The 22,743-nt window shown below is 37.4% G+C and overlaps 1 long non-coding RNA gene across 1 annotated transcript in view; it reads right to left on the reverse strand.

Moving 5' to 3' along the window:
- LOC129620108 (uncharacterized) overlaps positions 1-22,743 on the reverse strand; it is a 124,644-nt gene that overhangs the window by 29,462 nt on the left and 72,439 nt on the right. The gene's annotated exons all lie outside the window — the stretch shown is intronic.

The following is a 22,743-nucleotide window of genomic DNA, read 5'->3' on the forward strand; positions in this document are numbered from 1 at the left end:
CTCTTTCACTTTCATCAACAGACTTTTTAGTTCCTCTTCATTTTCTGCCATAAGGGTGGTGTCATCTGCATATCTGAGGTTATTGATATTTCTTCCGGCAATCTTGATTCCAGCTTGTGCTTCTTCCAGCCCGGCATTTCTCATGGTGTACTCTGCATATAAGTTAAATAAGCAGGGTGACAATATACAGGCTTGATGTACTCCTTTTCCTATTTGGAACCAGTCTGTTGTTCCATGTCCAGTTCTAACTGTTGCTTCCTGACCTGCATATAGGTTTCTCAAGAAGCAGGTCAGGTGGTCTGGTAGTCCCATCTCTTTCAGAATTTTCCACAGTTTATTGTGATCCACACAGTCAAAGGCTTTGGCATAGTCAATAAAGCAGAAATAGATGTTTTTCTGGAACTCTCTTGTTTTTTTTTTTTTTATCAAGATGGGCTTGATAAAGGACAGAAATGGTATGGACCTAACAGAAGCAGAAGATATTAAGTAGAGGTGGCAAGAATACACAGAAGAACTGTACAAAAGAGATCTACATGACCCAGATAATCACAATGGTGTGATCAGTCAAGTAGAGCCAGACATCCTGGAATGTAAAGTCAAGTGGGCCTTAGAAAGCATCACTATGAACAAAGCTAGTGGAGGTGATGGAATTTAGTTGAGCTATTTCAAATCCTGGAAGATGATGCTGTGAAAGTGCTGCACTCAATATGCCAGCAAATTTGGAAACCTCAACAGTGGCCACAGGACTGGAAAAGGTCAGTTTTCATTCCAATCCCAAAGAAAAGCAATGCCAAAGAATGCTCAAACTATCGCACAATTGCACTCGTCTCACACACTAGTAAAGTAATGCTCAAAATTCTCCAAGCCGGGCTTCAGCAATGTATGAACCGTGAACTTCCTGATGTTCAAGCTGGTTTTAGAAAAGGCAGAGGAACCAGAGATCAAATTGCCAACATCCGCTGAATCATCGAAAAAAAGCCTTTAGCCTAGACAAAGGTACTTTTATTTTTCAAGTGAGTCATCCCATATTTCCTCATGCAAAATGATTTGGGATGCTTTTACATACAAGCATAGAGCATTGCAGAATGTGCTTTTATTCTTGTTATTAAAATATAGGTGATTTGTTAAAAAAAAAAAATAGGCAAACCAGCAATGCTACGAAGCTGATTGATGTTAAGGGGTTGTAGGAAATATAAATTGATTTATTCATTCTTTTTCTTACCATTATTATATTTCCAGAGTAAGTGCATTTTGTGAAAAGATTGGTAAAAGGAAACAAACAAACAAACAAAATCTATAAAAATTGTTCCTGCAGGATGTTTGGAGGACAGAAAGATTCCCTGTGTTGAGGAATTGACCCTCTTCTTCTAATGTCTGAAATCTCTCTTAGCCAAGCTGGCTGCACAGCTCCTGAGGCAATGCTAAGACCAGGTCGGCATTGCCGACGAAGCTTAGGGAGCTTGTGAGAGTCGGTGTGCAGCCAAGAGTTTAGATAAGATTTCCCAGAGGTTTTAGTTGCTCTTCACTTATTTCAATTTGCCTTTCCCTTTAGCTGGCTTCTACTTAGCGTTTCAAGCTCATGTTACCATCCTGCTTTTCAATAGTAGCAAATCCTGAGGTAGTCTATAAAATGGTACCGCTATGATTCACATGGAAGAACACACTTTTGCATCTCCTGCCATAGAATATGTTTCTAAAATTGGCAATCTCACAAATGCTTTGACCCTTCAGCATTCCAGGCAGTTGGTCTGTCACTTTTCTTTCATTTTATAGCTTTTAAAAAATGGAGTCCTGAGTTAGGCTCAGAGGCTAAACTTCTCTACAGTAAGTGTGTTTTTTCATAGCATGGTACATTCATAATTGCCAGAAAAAGAATAACCCTCCCAGAAAAGAACTGTAAGATGGATGTGCTAGATGAGGCTGCAATATAATTTGACTCTAAGTGCAACTCAAGGCAGTAACTTATCAGTTCTCATCACTCATTTTTATATTCATAATTTTTTTCATATTTTCTTAAATTTGAGGGAGTGATTTTTTCCCTCAGTTTAGACTTTGCTCCTGTCCTATTAACTTTATGTCTATTTCACCTCAATCACACACATGAATCAGACTCCACGTCTGAACCCTGAATGGTGAAAATCCTCCCATGGTCACAACTCCTGTGGCTGCTCACGTCTACACCTCACATACCAAAAAAGCGGCTCTTTGAAATGAGAGTTTTCAGTTGCTCAGCTTGTCCATACCCCAGCATCTTTCAATTCCCTTCCACTTGGACTCCATCATCAAAATGTCAATTACATTCACACCACAGTCCCCAAGAACTCATTACTCCCACTGGGTCCTTCACCACTCAATTCCACTTTCTACTCCCTTCACTCAGCCTCATGAAGGGAAGAAGAGCAGAACTAGGAGACAATAGTCTAATCACCTGGTCTGGTCTTTGCGCATTTCTGTCTTTCTTCTGGAACAGGCTTCTAGGTAACCTCTAGTTGGCTGCATACTGGCTCTAACACTCCTATAATCTTTCCTTATGTAATATGGAAGAACAAGTCTGACTCCATATTGGATCGAGATGTTTTACTTTAACCTTCATGTTCTGTTGCTTTTGCTACAACTTAGTCACTAAAGTGGTGTTGTCTATAGCTTAAGGTAGACATAATGGCCCATCTCTGGGAGTCCTGCCTCCCATGCCCGAGCATTGCTATAAAACACCTTTGTTTAGTTCACAGGAAACATCTTGACCAGAACCACCTGTGGGTGGCTGTAAAAAAGAAGAACACATTCCCTCCAGATCATGTCCAGAATCAGGAAATATTTGCAATAATTTATCACCTCTTTTACTTTACCTCTTCACCTCCCCCTCTTTTTCTATAAAAGAAACTAGGATCCAAACTCAGGCAAGATGTTTCTTTGGGACACTAGGCCACCATCTTCTCCTTCTGCTGGCTTTCCAAATAAAGTCCGTATTCCTTGCCTCAACAACTCATCTCTTGATTTATTTGGTGGGTCGTGCAGCAAGCAGCATGAGTTTGGACTCAGTAACATTCAGTCAATGCTGTAAGTGAGAAAACAGAAAAGAGCTGGCATGAATTCCCACAAATTCTTCCTCTCCAACGCTAAATGTTTTCTGTTCAGTTTTTGTTCACTCTTATTTTATTCCTTTCCGTAAAGCTTCTTTCCAGGAATACCTCCTCCACTGTGTGTCTTCTCCCATCTGTCAAGTGGAGGCTAAGGGGGAGGAGGATATAGGTAGGAGAACGGCGTGAGTTGGGAAGAGAATCTCTGCTCGTGACCACTGCACAGACATCTAGATGGATGCCAAGATTGTCACTGAAAAAACAGGGATTGAAGACTCTGCTGGAATGAGACTTCTTTCAAGACGGGCGCTGAAGTGGACAGGGTTTGCTCTGGCAGCCCACCTCCATTTCATCCTCACTTGAATATTATTAACACCTCAATTTTTATCTAGGAATTCAACCCTTCTTCAGTTGTTCCTGAGGGCAAGTGCCCAGAGCTGTTTTGAAGCCTGGTTCTTACATTTCCTTTTCAGTTCCATGAGCTATCCTATGTACTTTAAAAAAAAATTCTTTTTGAATTAAATTACCCAAAGTCAGTTTTTGTTCAGTTCAATAGCTCAGTCATGTCTGACTCTTTGCAAACCCATGGACTGCAGCACACCAGGCCTCCCTGTCCATCACCAACTCCAGGAGCTTACTCAAACTCCTGTCCATTGAGTCGGTAATAACATCCAACCATTTCATCCTCTGTCGCCCCCTTCTCTTCCTACCTTCAATCATTCCCAGCATCAGGGTCTTTTCCAAGGAGTTAGTTTATTTGCATCTGGTGACCAAAGTATTGGAGATTCAGCTTCAGCATCAGTCCTTCCAATGAATACTCAGTTTTTGTTGCTTGAAGATAAAGAAATCTAGATTTTATTGGACTTGAATAGGTGAAGGTAACATGGTATTGAAGAAGGGCATTAGATTAGGAGTCAGAACACCTTGGCTCTAGTTCTATTTCTGCTCTGGACAGCTGGGATTTACTTGTTCTCATGATGTTCTACCTACAGAATAAAGATTCCTGATGATGAGGACATATTCCGATCTCTTGGGTGGCTTTTTGAAAACTTACACACTTACTCTCCAGGCAAATTCTGTCAAAAGTTTCGCCCTTCTTCTCACCCTTTCCATGCATCACCTTACCATTGAAAATTACAGTCCAGTGGGCCTTCATTCCTAACAGAAGGGTGTTACAGCACTCAGATGTGTTAGATGGAAAAATATTCTACTGGACTAGGATATTTCTGAAGATTCTTCTAGGGCTAATATCCTTTGAGCTGATGAGATACTTTTTTAAATATATAACTGTTTCAGACAGGTTATGAAAGAAAATTTAAAGTGAAAGCAGATGGAGAGCTATGAATAGAAACAGGAATCAAATCTCAAAAACTGGAGAAATAGTTTTGAAAGATTTTGATGTGAGTTGCCTTAAGTATTATACAACAATAAAACTTGTGGCAAATACATTCACTGGGACTTGTGAGACTCCTCAGATTTTAATTCTTCAGAATAGGGGGTGTAAATTTTTTGGGGGAAAAAAAAAACATGAAATTTGAAAAATAACTTTATTTTTCTTAACACACTATGTTTAGAAAATTTTATTGCATTAAATATTAACACCATTCATGTGGTCATGTAAGAACTAGAATTCAGTGTTCAAAAGAATATGTTTCTGAGAAGCTCAACTAAATGCTACTAATCAAAAATAACTTGTTATCAAAACTTTCTGAATAATTTGTTATTCATTAATGAAATATATAACAAATGTGAATAATACAAAAAAGGGAAAATAGTCCAAGTAAATCAAATATACCCTCCTGAGCTAAAATGAAACATGAATTAAACATTGAATAGTTAAGATGTTTAAAACTATTTAAATAAAAGTTTTAAAATATTTTTTAATAAGGATCATCATTTCTGCTCAGCATTACTGGCTTTTTTTGATGGAGAAAAGTTAAAATTAGTAAAATCAAAGCCATGCTCTATGCCAATGAGCTTTGACATAATCAATTCCTAAGTGTCCAATTAAATGTTTATAATGAATATACTTTATTTTAATTAAGTTCTCAGTTATTTTTATAGTCTCTTTCTCTTTAACACACTCTCACACATTCTTATACCACCACCACCACCATAGGATCCAGGCCAACAATATTTAACATTGCTCTATTTTGATACTTAAAAGAGCATACTCTTTGATATGATATTCTCTGCCCCTAAAATTGCTTCAGATCATATGGAATAAACCCATATGCTTATTATGTTCTGCAATTTCTGCAAACTGTTTACCATATGTTCCTACTAGAACTTTTAAAGTTATGTTTTATCCTTGCTGCATCAATAATTTTGGAGGCTCTTGCATGAATATAATTATGTACCTTATAACTTCATCCTCTTCATTGCTCTTTGTTTACCTTTTATATGTTCTTTTTATATAAACAGGTAAGAAACATTTGTTTGAAGAAATGAGGTGATTAAAATTTAAAAGCCTATCATGAATCTAACTAGTTCCTTACCTTGGCAGTGAACATCCACTTAGGACACTTCTAATTATTTTAACAATAATTACACTGGCAGAAGGACAATGGAGTATGAAATTTATGATAATAATTATACCATTCAGCTGTCTACATCTTACCTAAGCACATCTACATGAGAACAGATGCTTTGATACTCTGGCTTATTTCACAGTTGTAGCACTCAGTCTGTTTTGCAAGTTTCATTCACTGTTTCTTCAAGAGGAGATAAAATCCAGTATGTAACATGCTGGAAATAGACAATGAAGGACCAAAGAAGAAGCATGATACTTTGTGAGAACATTGTATTGGGTTGGCCAAAAAGTTCATTCAGGTTTTCCTGTACCATCTTATGAGAAAACACAAGCAGACTTTTTGGCCGACCTAACATTGTATACTTTCCCCCATGAAACACTCAAATATTGTGCCTTGCTACTTGCTTAACATTGAATAACACACACTTTTTTGTGCTACTGCATAGTTTTTGGGAAGTGATGAGGGAATTTTCTGTAATACCTCATGTTTAAGTATAGGTTTAACTTTTTAAGCACTTCAGGAGAAATGAGCATTGCAGGGCAATTTAAATTTCTGTGGGAGATTTTTGGGGAAATTACAGATGCTTATTTAAAAACTCAAGTATAATCATTAAACATAATTTGTAAAAACTTTCACATTTCAATAAGGCAAATAAAAATATGGAAGTAAAGGAAAACGTAAACAGAAAATTAAAATAAGGTGACATAAATAAGCTCAAATATGCCAGTGATAATAATAAATATAAATGGAATAGGTTTTAGGTGTAGATAATGTCAATTTGGATTAAAAATAAGAGTTAAATTCTATTCATAAGAAATATATCTAAAGCCAAAAGACAGGTCTAAAACAAGGTAACGGTAAAAGACACAGTTGACAAAGAGTAAAGATACATTACTATCAGAGAAAATGGTAATTTAAGGAAAAAGTTTACTAAAACAGACAAAAGGAGATGTAACACCATCATTTTCAAAAAGTCACTTAGCCATATCTTCAAAATATTATTTTTCAAATTAAATTGATAGAATTACAAAGATTTTTAAAATCCAGAAAAGTATAGTTCTTAATTCACCTGTTAAAAATACTAGATTAAATAGGATTTATATATGTTTATGATTGAAATTTAGTTTAAAATGACCGAAAGATCTGATTTTGTACCTTTCAAGATTGGAAAACATTTTCCCCCCATTTTCTAATTTTTGTCTTTTTGAGTCAGTCAGTCAAAAGATTTCTCCTTATAGCTATGACATATACCTATATTATATATGTCATCTTTTGTGCAAAATATCTGAAAAATTGGTTATCTTTATGTTACCAGAAACCACAAATGTTACTCAAACAGAATTGTATCTCATGTCACTTAAACGTGGGCCAATTTACCTTCCTCGGGGAGCTATTGTCATCAGGAAAATTGCTGACTCTAGAAACGAGTCAGAATGTCTTCATTCCCCATCACCAACTCTGTTACCATCGTTTTTTGACATATATGATTGACTTTTTCTCAGTTTATATGCAGTAAAGTAAGAAAACAATTTTGTTATCTTTATCCTACTTCCCCTTCCTTTTTAAATAAATTGCCTCTTGACTTCCCTTCCTAAACTGAAATTACATAGTTGCAAACGATGAACAAGGTGGTACCCACAAGAGTGCTGTTATTTTTTTGTGCTTAATCACCAGAGATTTTTGTTGTAAGCATTTCACCCAAAGATGAACTCACTTTTACCTAAAACTGTTTAGCTCTGGTTATATAAGAAAGAATATTGGTCATATATTTTCAAATATAAGTTATAGTCACTCAGTAGGTATTATTAGTTAGAGTCCATTTTACTAAGCTGGAAGAGGGATTCAGAAAAGTAAAATGCATAATAAAATGTATGATCTCTTTCCATACTCTCTACTTTCAGATCTTCATCATTTTTTTTTTTTATCATTACTCCTGTCTCTTTTTAAAATCTCTTCTCTACCTCCTTTAAATCCTACAATAATTTTCAACAGCTAATCATTTTTAACCACTTGATTTAAGCTTCTCTAATCTATTTCAAAATTTTATTGCTTTTCTTCCTCTGGGAGAGAATATATTTTCATCTAGAAAAAGAAGTAATTTTTCACTTTGATTATCAGACTTGCTTTTTTGTTTATTTGGTTTTTTTCCTCTAGCATATGGGAGTGTCTGCCAGAAACCAGGTGTCTATGATACGAGTAGGGCCAATGGGGTCCACCAGCAAGGTAATTTGCCTGTGCTTCCCAGAGAATGGCCTAAGCTGAATACTGCACAGGTTATGCTACCCGTGATCTACACAGACAGCCACCAGCAGGAAGCCCATGATAGGAACAGCCCAAACACACCTCAGCAAATACCAACCAGTCACCAGGTCCCCTGCAACTAAAACCAGCAAAAACCCTGCACCTTGTCCCAACCCTTCAGAACAATAAACCTTCCCTTAATTCCAAATATCATCTAGGACAGGAAGAAGCAAATTGAGAAATAACCTGATAGTGAGGGTACCTTTGAATTGATTGCATATTTGTCTGCAAGAGCTTGTTTTAAACTGAAGGAAATTTCCTAAACTGGGAGAGAAAAAAAATAGCTGTAATCGGAAAATCTTAAATTTATTTATAGCCTAATGAAAAGCATGGTATGGTCTATTCAGAAAGATTATATTAGTTACAGGGAAAAAAGTAAAGAAGGAAATAGAAGTGTTGAAGTATAAATAATTACTCAGTCAACATCATAGTGTGAATGAGTAATTCACAGTATACATCTGTCTAGAATATAATGACTGTGAATGGTCCGTCTCCTGGTTATAGCTACAGATACATATGAATCCACTATCTTTATGCATCTCTATCTATCTAATCTATATGTAGCTATATAAGTACAGTATAGTATGTAGTTGAGTTTGTGTGTCTTTTCATATGTAAAATTAAAACTGATACCTTTCTGTATAAGTCATTGTCTGAATATTCTATCATTTTATGGAAATAAAACTAGTAAGCAGTAAGAACGAGCATTTTAAACATTATTGAGTTAGGTTTTCAAATAGTTATACTTTCTTTAAATCAATCCATTCCTATAAAAAGCAGCCAGATATTTGGGAAGGAGTCAGAAAAGAATAAGAAAACATATGAATTACACATAGTATTTGTTGTCATTTTTACTTTCATTATTATGAAGGCCAGATTTCAGGAGATTGTTTGATTCTTCTGAGACATTTGCTCCTAAATAGAGAAACAGCCACTAGCTGGAAAGTAAGACTGTGTATTTGCCTCATATTGTCTTATGTCTGTCTAGCTCAATGATGTGTCTTTTTACTTAAACAGACTATAATCTGTCTAGGTATCCTTATGAAGTACTTTCCCCACCAAGATTCAATTCTTATTGATTGCATGAAGATTAAAGCTTTCTATTCACCTGGCGTGCTGCCATTTATGGGGTCCCAAAGAGTCCGACACAACTGAGCAACTGAACTGAACTGAACTGAACTGATTCTACCAAAATCCATTGTTAGACATTTTAAATTCTCTATATAAAAATCTATGTAGGAATGTGAAAATTTTTCTGGAATAATAAGATAAAAAATAATTAATAATGACTTCTGTAAAGAATGTAGCTGTATTTACTATACACTGCTGCATGAGTTTCCATTGAATTCTTCTATGGTTGCTATTTCAGGAATCGAGCATCAGTTCTCACCCTTTCAGGAAAGAAGCAACTCACTACAGGCTTAAGTTCACAGAAGGCCAAGAGAGGACAAAGTTGGAACATTTGTAGACTAAAAAATATAGTTACAACCTGAAAGGAGAGAGTTATTTTCTTTGGTAGGAAAGTTTAGTACTTGGACCCCAGGAGACAAAATTTCGGTGGTTCTGAGAAAACTGCTCCAAGGAGGCCAGAAGGGGAGTCAGGCTATCCACAGTTTGCATCAAAGAGAGCAGGTAGTCTGAACATCAAAGATCAGATATCAAGTTAGGGAATTTAGCGTTCTGTGTATGGGAAGATGCAAGCTGCTGGGCTCACTGAACTCCTTCCTTTCAAATGCACCCTAGCTATCTGGGGCAAATCCTGTCTCCTTGTTCACCTTAAGGAGTGGCAGATGGCTGCTTCTTGCATTCCCTCAAGCTCCTCAGCAATCACCATTGGAGGGTGGCAGGCATCTGCTGGATCGCAGTTTTGGGAGCCCTCATTCACATTTGGAGGCCAGAAATTGCTAATGGCTATGATATTTCATGTTTATTGATATGGCAGGGGGTGTTTTCATTTCACAGTTTTTCCTCCTTGTTTCCCTCTGTTCTTTCCATTAAAATTACGGATACTTTCACACTCTTCCCTTAGTATATATAGTCCATACTATGAACTGGTAGGTTTATATACAGTTTTCTCCATTAGTAGTACAATCTCTTAAAACCAGTTTCATGTAGAAATGTCTTAACTTTATAATTAACATTGAAACACACATTATGCTAAATATTTAGGTGGATTAATCTTATTTCAAAAGATGTGATAGTAGAGTGAAGAGCTGAATGTATAGAAAAATAATGCAAAAAAGAAATACAATTATGCGTTCCTAAAGTCATAGAGAAAGTGAAGAAGAACTAAAGAGCCTCTTGATGAAAGTGAAAGAAGAGAGTGAAAAAGTTGGCTTAAAGCTCAACATTCAAAAACCAAAAGTTATGGCATCTTGTCCTATCACTTCATGGCAAATAGATGTGGAAACAATGAAAATATTAATAGTCTTTATTTGGGGGGGCTACTGCAGATGGTGACTGAAGCCATGAAATTAAAAGGCACTTGCTTCTTGGAAGAAAAGCTATGACCAACCTAGACAGCATATTAAAAAGCAGAGACATTACTTTGCCAACAAAGATCCATCTAGTCAAAGCTATTGTTTCTCCAGTAGTCATGTATGGATGTGAGGGTTGGACTCTAAAGAAAGCTGAGTGCCAAAGGATTGATGCTTTTGAACTGCGGTGTTGGAGAAGACTCTTGAGAGTCCCTTGGACTGCAAGGAGAGCAAACCAGTCAATCCTCAAGGAAATCAGTCCTGAATATTCATTGGAAGGATTGATGTTGAAGCTGAAGCTCCAATACTTTGGCTACCTGTTGCAAACAACTGACTCATTGGAAAAGACCCTGATGCTGGGAAAGTTTGAAGGCAGGAGGAGAGGAGTACAACAGAGGATGAGATGGTTGGATGGTGTCACTGACTCAATGGACATGAGTTTGAGTAAACTCCAGGAGTTGGTGATGGACAGGGAAGCCTGGCATGCTGCAGTCCATGGGGTCACAAGGAGTCAGACACAACTGAGGGACTGAACTGACTGAAAATCACAAAGAAGGAAATATACATATATGTATACACAAATTTTTCTCAGGTTTTTTGCTGTTGTTGTTAGTGTACAGTGTAAATGTTTTAAGATCAAGTTCTTTCACTCTGAAGTTTTCTTAAGCCTTTTTGTTGTTGTTATTTAGTCGCTAAGTCATGTCCAACTCTTTGCAACCTCATGGACTGTAGCCCGCCAGACTCCTGTGTCCATGGGATTTCGGAGGCAAAAATACTGGAGTGGGTTGTCATTTCCTTCTCCAGGGCATGTTCCCAATTTAGGGATCAAACCCGTGTCTCCTGTATCACAGGTGGATTTTTTCCTCCTGAACCATTGGGCTTCCCTTTTCTTAAGCATAAAATTGCAGAAAATTAGAAGGGCCAAAATTGAAATGAAATTTAATTTTTTTTAAATATTTTAAATATTTCACATGTGACATTTCAATTTTTAATGCACATTTGTATTTCCTTGCTTTCATCCATTTTCTTCAGTTCAGTTCAGTTCAGTTCAGTCTCTCAGTCGTGTCCGACTCTTTGTGACCCCATGAATCGCAGCACGCCAGGCCTCTCTGTCCATCACCAACTCCCGAAGTTCCCTCAGACTCACGTCCATCGAGTCAGTGATGCCATCCAGCCATCTCATCCTCTGTCGTCCCCTTCTCCTCCTGCCCCCAATCCCTCCCAGCATCAGAGTCTTTGCCAATGAGTCAACTCTTCGCATGAGGTGGCCAAAGTACTGGAGTTTCAGCTTTAGCAGCATTCCTTCCAAAGAAATCCCAGGGCTGATCTCCTTCAGAATGGACTGGTTGGATCTCCTTGCAGTCCAAGGGACTCTCAAGAGTCTTCTCCAACACCACAGTTCAAAAGCATCAATTCTTCGGCACTCAGCCTTCTTCACAGTCCAACTCTCACATCCATACATGACCACTGGAAAAACCATAGCCTTGACTAGACGGACCTTTGTTGGCAAAGTAATGTCTCTGCTTTTGAATATGCTATCTAGGTTGGACAAAACTTTCCTTCCAAGGAGTAAGCGTCTTTTAATTTCATGGCTGCAGTCACCATCTGCAGTGATTTTGGAGCCCCAAAAAATAAAGGCTGACACTGTTTCCACTGTTTCCCCATCTATTTCCCATGAAGTGAATTGGCATCAAAGAGATTGTATTTTATTCAATATCTGTTTGCATCTTCCCAAAATTCCTGAATCATCCTTTCCAAAAGTTCCTGAATCATCTTCAAAATGCACTCAAAGGATGACCCTAATGATTACAAAGAATTATTTCTCTTCTTTGGTTTAAGTGCATAGATACACATTTCACTCTGAATAATATCAAGCTTATAATAGAGAAGCAACATTTCCCTTTATACTTGGGAGAATTTTTGTTTAGTGCAGTCATTCATGGAATTCTAAGAAATTTTCCTCAACAGTGCAAGGATTTCCTGACGTTGCACCTTTCAAATGAGTTTCATCTGTGCTAACTCTGCCAGCCTTATATAACCAGTATCATGTCAACACCATTGCATTCTCTCCCATAGCTAATATAATATTGATTTTTTAAATCGATTAGGTTAAGACTAGTAGTTTATTTGTTTGTTTATTTATTTCTTTTTGGCTGTATTGGATCTTCTTTGCTCTGCTCAGGCTTTCTCTAGTTGCAGTGAGTGGAGACTAGTCTCTACTTGTGCTACAGACTTCTCATCGTGGTGTCTTTGCTGCCGAGCACAGGCTTTAGGGTTTCTGCAGTTGCAGTGTGTGGCTCAGTAGTTGTGGCTTGCAGGCTCTAGAGCACAGGCTCAGTAGCTCTGGCACACGGGCTTAGCTGTCCTGCAGCATGAAGAATCTTCCCAGACCAGGGACTGAACCAGTGTACTCATGTCCCCTGCATTAACCACTGGGCCACCAGGGAAGCCCTTTAATACATTTTTTTATATAACCAATGAATAAGACATTGGACAAGGGAATCAAGCATAGGAGTTTTAGAGGGGATGACAGATAATTTTAAGTAGAGTAGCAAATTCTGAAGAATGTAAAGGAGTTAGTCATATATTAATAGATTTCTGGGAACAGAGTGTATAGGAAGAGAGAGCAGCTAGTGGCCAGGAAACAATTATCTATCATCACAAAGAATTGTACAATTCTTCCTTGTTAGAATTTATAATGCATTTACACACTCTCACCCACAGTTTATCATGTACATTTGGACTTTAATTGGGAAAAGGGTTTTTCTTTCCTAGCTGTAGTTTTACATGTTACTTTGTAAACATGATGAGGAAGACAATGTACTTCAGAAGACCTTAACATCTGCATGCAGCACAGATCCCCAGTCTTCATTGCACATTAAGAGTCTCCAAGAACCATTTGGAAGACCGCAAAGGCAGACACCAGACTTTCCTTGCCTCAGAACTTCCTTTCATTAAACTAGAGAGTTTTCCAGCTGCTAGTGCTGAAAAATTATCCTCAGGGAGTTATTTCTTCCAAAGGGAGCAGAGTTTCCCTGACACCATATTCTCAGATTTCTATTCAGTACAAGAGAGCTCCAAATCAAAAGAACAAATTCAGTTCTCCATGGACAAATTACTGAGTCCACATAGTATTTTAGATGATTAGATTCTCAAGTTATTTTCAAATACTATCTACACAAAAACCAGTTCATTGTAGTTTGATGATGTCAATACTTTTTAAAAGACCAAAATTTATAAAGCTGAAAAAAAAAAAAAAAGACATTCTTCATCTCCAGCCTTTTTCTGGCAATACTGGCCATCCTTCTGTTTTTATTAAACGGTTCCTGTTCCCAGTATGTTCTTCACCTAATCCATCCAGTCTAAACTAGCCATTAGCTATCACATTGCATCTTATTTTAAGTCTTAAACAAGACATGCACTACAATCTGGTTTAGTTTAGCTTATCTATCAATCTACTTATTTGCTTATCTAGTCTGTTTTCCTCTTCTCCATATTATTTGCTTCCCGTACTTTATGTACCTAGAACAAGGCCTGGCATATATAGTACATGCTTAATATATATATATATATAACTATATATATTATATATATATATATATAATATATATTATATATATATTATATATATAACTATATATATTATATATATAACTATATATATAAATATATATATATATATATTTCTCAGCCTTCCCTGATGGCTCAGGGGTAAAAAAAAAAAAAAAAATCCACCTGCTAATGGAGGAGTCACAGGTTCAATCCCCGATCCAGGAAGATCCTACATGCCACAGAGCAACTAAGCCCATGCACCACAACACTGAACCCATGCTCCGGAGCCCAGGAGCTTCAACTATTGAGCCCACATAGAGCAAGTACTGAAGCCCATGCACCCTAAAGCCTGTGCTCCCCAACATGAGAAACCACTGCAATGAGAAGCACTTGCACCAAAACTAGAGAGTAGCCTCTGCTCACTGCAGCTAAAGAAAAGCCCATGCAGCAATGAAAACCCAGCACAGTCAAAAATAAAATAAATACAATTATTAAAATGTATATGTATTTCTCAAAATAAAAGAATATTACATAGTCTAAACTAATGAATAAACTTTACCTTTATAAACCTAGAAAAATAAAATCATCACATTAAATATCTGGTATTTTGTAACATTTTGTTAAACATTTTTCAGAACTCAGAATTATTCTTTCCTCTTTATCATCTTTAAGATGGGAAACAATTTAAGATTTTAATATATTATAAGGAACAATATATGTACATCATTGTGGAATAAACAAGCGAGGGTCTCCTATAGAAATTATTGATAATCATTTTGTAAAATAGAAAAATATTTTTAAACTTTTCTTATGAGAGAGTTAATGAGAAGATGCATTTTTTAAGTAAAAAGTATGTATGACTGTGATATTTTGGTGGATCATCAGAAAGTCAAATACCACTGTGAGACTACTAGAGTGCTTCTACACAGGTTGAAAGGGTATTTGAGGGAAACCAAAAACCAAATAGCCCCAGAGGTCAGAAATGGCATTTGTATCAACAGTTCTCAGTGGGGAAACCAGAAGTTTTTATTTTTATTTAAAAATAAAACATTGATAGTCTACAAGGCAAAACTTAGAATGTGACAGATAAGTGGAATGAAATTTCTTCTTTCCCCATCTTTATCTGTGTGATGTCTGAGATTAGGTTTTTTAAAAAACAGTGAATTCACTTGTCTTCAATTGAAGATGAATATAAAAAATGAACTATGAAAATGACTGCCAAATTAACAGGTACTAAGGAACAAAATCAGAAGAATGCTGGAAAAATTATTCTGTTTTGACCTCAGAATTTTTTAGCAAAATATAGAATTATAATATAAAACATGAATGCCAAAATAATGATTTATGCAATTTGAGGATTTTTCAGGTATGTTTCCAGTCTTCTGAAGCATCAGACTTTAGCACTTAAAGAAGCATAAAGCTTTGGTTTCCCATAGGCTAGTTTGTCATGGCCACCTAACTTCAAATTCTCCTACATATGCTTCTCCTCAAAACATTTATATGAACAAAAAGAACAAATGCAATCATAATTTATTATTATAATAAATCTATGACAATAGCAAGGAGGCAGACATTTTTGAAAATATTGATTTACATGTAGGCAAACATTGTCTGGACTTACTGGGAGGTGCAGTGGTAAAGTATCTGCCTGCCAGTGCAGGAGACGTAAGAGATGCGGATTTGATCCATGGATCTGGAAGATTCCCTAGAGTAAGAAATGGCAACCTATTCCAGCATTTGTTGCAGTGAAAAAGAAAAAGAGGAATGAGTTTTCTCTTTCCCTTTCCTGAGAATAAAGAAGATAACAAGAACAGTGAGAAGGCCTGTACATTCCTAGTTATTTTTTTTTTACTTTAACTTCTCTTAACTCTGAATATCTGTAACTAAGTTTGCTTTTCTGCCTCCTAACTCTGCAGGAGCTATAATTCACATTTATCCTTTTACATGCTAAGTTACTTCAGTTGTGTCCGACATTTGGACCCTGTGAACTGTAGCCTGCCAGGCTCCTCTGTCTGTGGGATTCTCCAGTCAAAAATACTGGACTGGCCTGCCATTTCCTATTCCAAGGGATCTTCCTGACCTAGGGATTGAACTCATGTCTTTTAAGTCTCCTGCATTAGTAGGCTGATTCTTTTACCACCAGTACCACCTATCTGGTGTTTACCCTTAAAACACCCTTCCCCTTGTAGTTACATACCAGAAAGAAGGCCGCTGAGCCACCAAACAGCCAGACTAATTACTGGGTCACTAATGCCTGGAAAAGGTCGATTTTCATTCCAGTGCCAAAGAATGCTCAAACTACCGCACAATTGCACTCATCTCACATGCCAGTAAAGTAATGCTCAAAATTGTCCAAGCCAGGCTTCAACAGTACTTGAACCATGAAGTTTCAGATGTTCAAGCCAGATTTAGAAAAGGCAGAGGAACCAGAGATCAAATTGCCAACATCTGTTGGATCATTGAAAAAGCAAGACAGTTCTGGAAAAACATCTATTTCTGCTTTATTGACTATGTCAAAACTTTTGACTGTGTGGATCACAATAAACTATGGAAATTTCTTAAATAGATGGGAATACCAGACCACCTGACTTGCCTCTTGAGAAATCTGTATGCAGGTCAGGAAGCAAGTAAGAACTGGACATGGAACAACAGACTGGTTCCAAATTGGGAAAGGAGTATTTCAAGGCTGTATATTGTCACCCTGTTTATTTAACTTATATGCAGAGTACATCATGAGAAATGCTGGGCTGAATGAAGCACAAGCTAGAATCAAGATTGCCAGGAGAAATATCAATAACTTCAGATATGCAGATGACACTACCCTTATATAGCAGAAAGTGAAGAAGAACTAAAGAGACTCTTGATGAAAGTGAAAGAGGAGAGTGAAAAAGTTGGCTTAAAAGTCAACATTTAGAAAACTAAGATCATGGCATCTGGTCCCATCATTTCATGGGAAATAGATAGGGAAACAGTGGAAACAGTGACAAACTTTATTTGGGGGGCTCCAAAATCACTGCAGATGGTGATTGCAACCATAAAATTAAAAGACACTTGCTCTTTGGAAGAAAAGCTATGACCAACCTAGACAGCTTATTAAAAAGCAGAGACATTATTTTGCCAACAAAGGTCCTTCTAGTCAAAGCTATGATTTTTCCAGTAGTCATGTATGGATGTGAGACTTGGACTATAAAGAAAGCTGAGCACCAAAGAATTGATGTTTTTGAACTGTGGTGTTGGAGAAGACTCTGAGAGTCCCTTGGACTGCAAGGAGATCCAACCAGTCCATCCTAAAGGAAATCAGTTCTGAATAGTCATTAGAAGGACTGATGCTGAAGCTGAAACTCCAATACTTGGCCACCTGATGTGAAGAACTGACTCATTTGAAAAGACCCTGAGGCTGGGAAAGTTTGAAGGCAGGAGGAGAAAAAACGACAGAGGATGAGATGGTTAGATGGCATCACCAACTCAATGGACATGAGTTTGAGTAAACTCCGGGAGTTGGTGATGGACAGGAAGGCCTGGCATACTGCAGTCCATTGGGTCTCAGAGAGTTGGACACAACTGAGCAACTGAAGTGAACTGAACTGAATGCCAGTTTATGACTATCTTTGAAATAGTGCAAAAGGAAGACATCAAGATCCTCTCACCTTTGTTCCTCATTACTGACCCTGACTGCAAATCCTTGCCTTATATAAAATCTTCATGGGGGCAGGAGTGGTGGGGGTACAGTTCTTGAGTCTCGAGCCTACTGTATTCACCTCTCCACTGAGAATTACACCCACCTTTCTATTTCCTCCAAATTCTGTCTCCGTATTTTTTTGTATTTGGCTTTCAGTGGTCAGAGAGGACCAAGATTTTGGCCAGCAACACATCCTTGCCTAGGAAGAGGAGCCTGGTGGGCTCTATTCCACAGGGACACAAACAGTCAAACATGGCTGAACATTCACGCCTTCAAAGTGAAACTGAAAGTCACTCAGTTGTGTCTGACTCTTTGCGACCCCATGGCCTATACAGTCCATGGAATTCTCCAGGCCAGAATACTGGAGTGGGTAGCCTTTCCCTTCTTCAAGGAATCTTCCCAACCCACGGATTTTACCCAGGTCTCCCTCATTGCAGGCAGATTCTCGACCAGCTGAGCCAACAAGGGAAGCACTCATGCCTTCAAACAGTCTACAGATTACAAACCAGGACAGAGGGTCAGACAAGAATTGTACAGAAAAGAGTAGAATACACTGGGATCCTAGTGGCAGTCAAATGGAGATAATATTAACTATGATTTATCCCCAGTAAAGGATGGTCTTATCTTGAGTTGATGAATGCTGAGAACATATCTAAAGTATGGTAGATCAGAGCACTGACAATACCAGAGTAAAATGAAGACTTCTTATAAAGGACCGATGACCAGCACTCTTAGAAGGCACTTTTCTGAGAAAAGAGAATGACGGTTTTGTTGAGACAATGCTTCCTGGAGGCTTTGTGCTGAAGAGGAAGAGGTGAACACCTAAAGAGTTGCCAGTCCAGGTTCGATGCATGATACTGGATGCTTGGGGCTGGTGCACTGGGACGACCCAGAGGGATGGTATGGGGAGGGAGGAGGGAGGAGGGCTCAGGATGGGGAACACATGTATACCTGTGGCAGATTCATTTTGATATTTGGCAAAACTAATACAATTATGTAAAGTTTAAAAATAAAATAAAATTAAAAAAAATAAAAATAAAATAAAATAAAAAACAAAATTCAGAGAATCATAGAAAAAAGACTCTTCCCGTAAGGTCCCCTTTGTTAAAGAATTTGCCCTCCACCTAAAATAGCATTCTTAAATTAAGAAACCAAGTAAGCCACATCTTTTCAGTTCAAATCCATCTTTCTCAGTGAGTCTGTAGAATGACCTTTTATTCCTTATGCAGGAAAATCCAGTGTAGCTAAAAATAAATAAACAAACAAAACTCTCAGGAACTACACAAAGTAACTTTAAAAATAAAAGAGAAAATGAGAATGAAAAGTTTGGAGTATGAAAAAACATCAAAAAATAGTTGGAAAGAAAATAAAACCTATGCAACGCTATCACACACAATTCATAAATTCAACTATTTATTCTTACTTTTATGGCCTCATCCTGGGCTGTTTACCAGAGTCCCACTTCCTTGACAGATTCACTTTTTTTATTTTTTTTTGGTAGTGCAAAAATCTCCTCTTAACTTTTCAACCCTTTATTATTGCTCCACTTTCCTGGTGGCTCAGATGGCAAAGAATCTGCCTGCAATGTGGGAGACCTGGGTTCAATGCCTGGGCAGGATAGATCCTCTAAGAAGGGAATGGTTACCCACTCTAGTATTCTTGCCTGGAGAATTCCATGGACAGAGAAGCCTGGTGGGCTATGGTCCATGGGGTCACAAAGAGTTGGACATGGCTGAGTGACTAACACTTTCACATTCATTATTGTTCCAGCATGGTTATTTAGAAAATTGTTCAACATGTGCACAACTTTGAAGTTGGTAAATGCCTCAAAAGGATGCCTTAAAGTAGAAATTGTGCACACTATGTCAGGTTCAACATCCATGTGGTATCTTTCTCCCCTGGAATCTTTTTCCAGAAGTTATAGTAACCATGTAAATTCTCTGATGCCTTCAAATAGTGGTCTTTTTTTATGCTCTTTTAAGAATTCTGCTTGAACAGGTGTTCATGATGGGAGAATTGGTTTGATAGCAGTTACTCCATCACAAATCAAGGTGAAAATTTATCTGTCCTTAAGTTTTGGGGCTTCCCAGGTGGCTCAGTGGAAAGGAATTTGCCTGCCAATGCAGGAGACATGGGTTCAATGCCTGGGTTGGGATTATCCTCTGGAGAAGGAAATGGCAACCCACTCCAGTGTTCTTGCTTGGGAAATTCCATGGGCAAAGGAGCCTGGTGGGCTGCAGTCCCTGGGGGTTACAAAGAGTCAGACACTGCTTAGCAACTAAACACATAAGCACAAGCACACTGTTTTTGGTTTTTCTCAAGCACAAATCTTGTTATAATTCAGGAGTTTAAAAAATATTTTAAAATATTTTTGGCTCAACAGAAGGATACAAGGATATAAGACTTATTTTCATGGACTACAAGGAACTTGAAATGTCTTAGCATGACTAATTAGATCACTCTAATAAACTTCAAGATTTTCATAATATTCATCTTAAAATGTCAAAAAATTCAAAAATATAGCATGTCGCCATGATTTTATGCATAACTCTTTATGGCCAAAAATGACTCAGGAAAATGTTTATTAGACTATAAAGAGTGAGACTGAAGAAGAAAGCAAGATATAAGCACAATAGCATGCAAAGTTAATGTTCCTATTTACTTTCTGGACTTTTTGAAGACTTACATTATAAACAGTTAGAGCTTCTTATACTAATAAACTACTAGCATTATTTTATTTCCTGAACACTTGCTGAGAACCTGCTCTATGTCACTTGTTCTTGTTCATCAGGACATAAATATATTTAAATATATATATATATAATAAATAAAATATATTTCAGTCAGTGAGTCAGTTAGGTCGCTCAGTCATGTCTGACTCTTTGCAACCCCATGAATTGCAGCATGCCAGGCCTCCCTGTCCATCACCAACTCCTGAAGTTCACTCAAACTCATGTCCTTCAAGTCGGTGATGCCATCCAGCCATCTCATCCTCTGTCGTCCCCTTCTCCTCCTGTCCCCAATCCCTCCCAGCATCAGAGTCTTTTCCAATGAGTCAACTCTTCGCATGAGGTGGCCAAAGTACTGGAGTTTCAGCTTTAGCATCATTCCTTCCAAAGAATACCCAGGACTGATCTTTAGAATGGACTGGTTGGATCTCCTTGCAGTCCAAGGGACTCTCAAGACTCTTCTCCAACACCACAGTTCAAAAGCATCAATTCTTCAGCATTCAGCTTTCTTCACAGTCCAACTCTCACATCCATACATGATTACTGGAAAAACCATAGCCTTGACTAGACGAACCTTTGTTGGCAAAGTAATGTCTCTGCTTTTGAATATGCTATCTAGGTTGGTCATAACTTTCCTTCCAAGGAGTAAGCGTCTTTTAATTTCATGGCTGCAGTCACCATCTGCAGTGATTTTGGAGCCCCCAAAAATAAAGTCTGACACTGTTTCCACTGTTTCCCCATCTATTTGCCATGAAGTGATGGGACCAGACACCATGATCTTAGTTTTCTGAATGTTGAGCTTTAAGCCAACTTTTTCACTCTCCTCTTTCACTGTCATCAAGAGGCTTTTTAGTTCCTCTTTAAATCTAAATAAATAGATTATTTTTTCTCTCAAAAGCCACAGGGAGTAGTGATTCCACATAATTGATTAAAGTAAATACTATATTGTGGTTATTTTCCATTTTTAATTTAAAATGTTTATTAAAATACAAGTAAAATGTTTAAGATTTTTAATGAAGTATTCCTTCATCTGTCATCAGTTTCTACAAGTAATGATGGATTTAGCACTGTCTATCTCATTACCTAAACTTACAGGAAACCCTAACAGAAATCAAATTTTCCATGGAAATTATAGGAGGAAAAAGACAATGGAATTCGGGAAACAAATGCTTTGACAGGCAGAGTAGAAGAAAGGGACAAACAAATTGGACATTGAATGAATATTAAAAAGGAAAATGAAAGGGGTGTAAAGTTTTTAAGCTTCAATTTTCTTATCTGAAATATAGAAATAATATATTTAACTTGTATAATCATTGAGAAGAAAAGAAGATTTATGCAAGCAGAGCTCTTAGTGTTTTATCTGATGTTTAGTAAACACTCATAAATACTGTTGGTTTTGTTTGATATAAAACAACAGTAATTTGGTGCTTGAGCAACTAAATCTATAGCTAAACAGTAAGCTAACTTCCTTATCACCAACAGTGCCTGAAATACCTATTCTTTGAATCACTGCTTATCTTATTTACTTAAATAGAAAAATGAAAACACAAGCAATGATACATAGGCTTAAAATTTGAAATTTAACAGATAATTTGTTCCACTGTACTTTTACTAAAGAGACATAATCCAGACAGTCTCCTCCATTCTTCAAAACATTCCCTTAGTCATTGAACTCATGAGTTAAGGTGATATTCTCTAAAAATGAGTGGCATGAATTGCAATGAAAAACCATGAGTCTCATCAAAATGAATAATACAGAATGTAGGAGGCAGAAGCATCAGGACCAGGGAGCTGTTTTGGATCTATTTACTTTGTGATATTTTGCTTTATCTGGGAGGTTTCACAGATTGCCTTTAGAAGAGGAAAGGTAGAATGTCTAATGATGTCCATTAGCACCTTTTTCAGGGCTGCTGTGACTCATAGACAGTTTATGTTAATCGAGATTGATCTTGGTGAGGCAGCAGTGAGCGATGGCATGAAACAAGATCTTAATTCTCTGTCCAAGAGTTGAACCTGGGTAGCCTGGATGAGAACCAGGAATCCTAGCCACCAGACCAGCAAGGGCTAGAGGTTAGAAGCTATTTTCCCCTGGATCTTTGCCTCCAATGAAAAATGCATTTACCACAGAGGCAAAAAATATAAATCCAGGTACAAAGTTTATTACTAGAGCTACAGTACAGCAAATAGGAGAGCTCACAGAAAAACAGTTTGTTTAAATGGGATAGAAGCAAGGCAGAGATGCACAATCATAGAGAAAGGGGGTGGGTGTCACCCTAGAGAGGAGGACCTCAGTAAAGAGGTGGTTAAGTCATTTATATAGAGCAGTTCTTTGTCTTTCTTTAGCCAATTATTTGTTTTCTTTTTCCACACGTGACCTATCCTGGGACCCTCCTC

This window comes from Bubalus kerabau, chromosome 9, assembly GCF_029407905.1.
Source record: "Bubalus kerabau isolate K-KA32 ecotype Philippines breed swamp buffalo chromosome 9, PCC_UOA_SB_1v2, whole genome shotgun sequence".
Classification (NCBI taxonomy): Eukaryota; Metazoa; Chordata; class Mammalia; order Artiodactyla; family Bovidae; genus Bubalus; species Bubalus kerabau.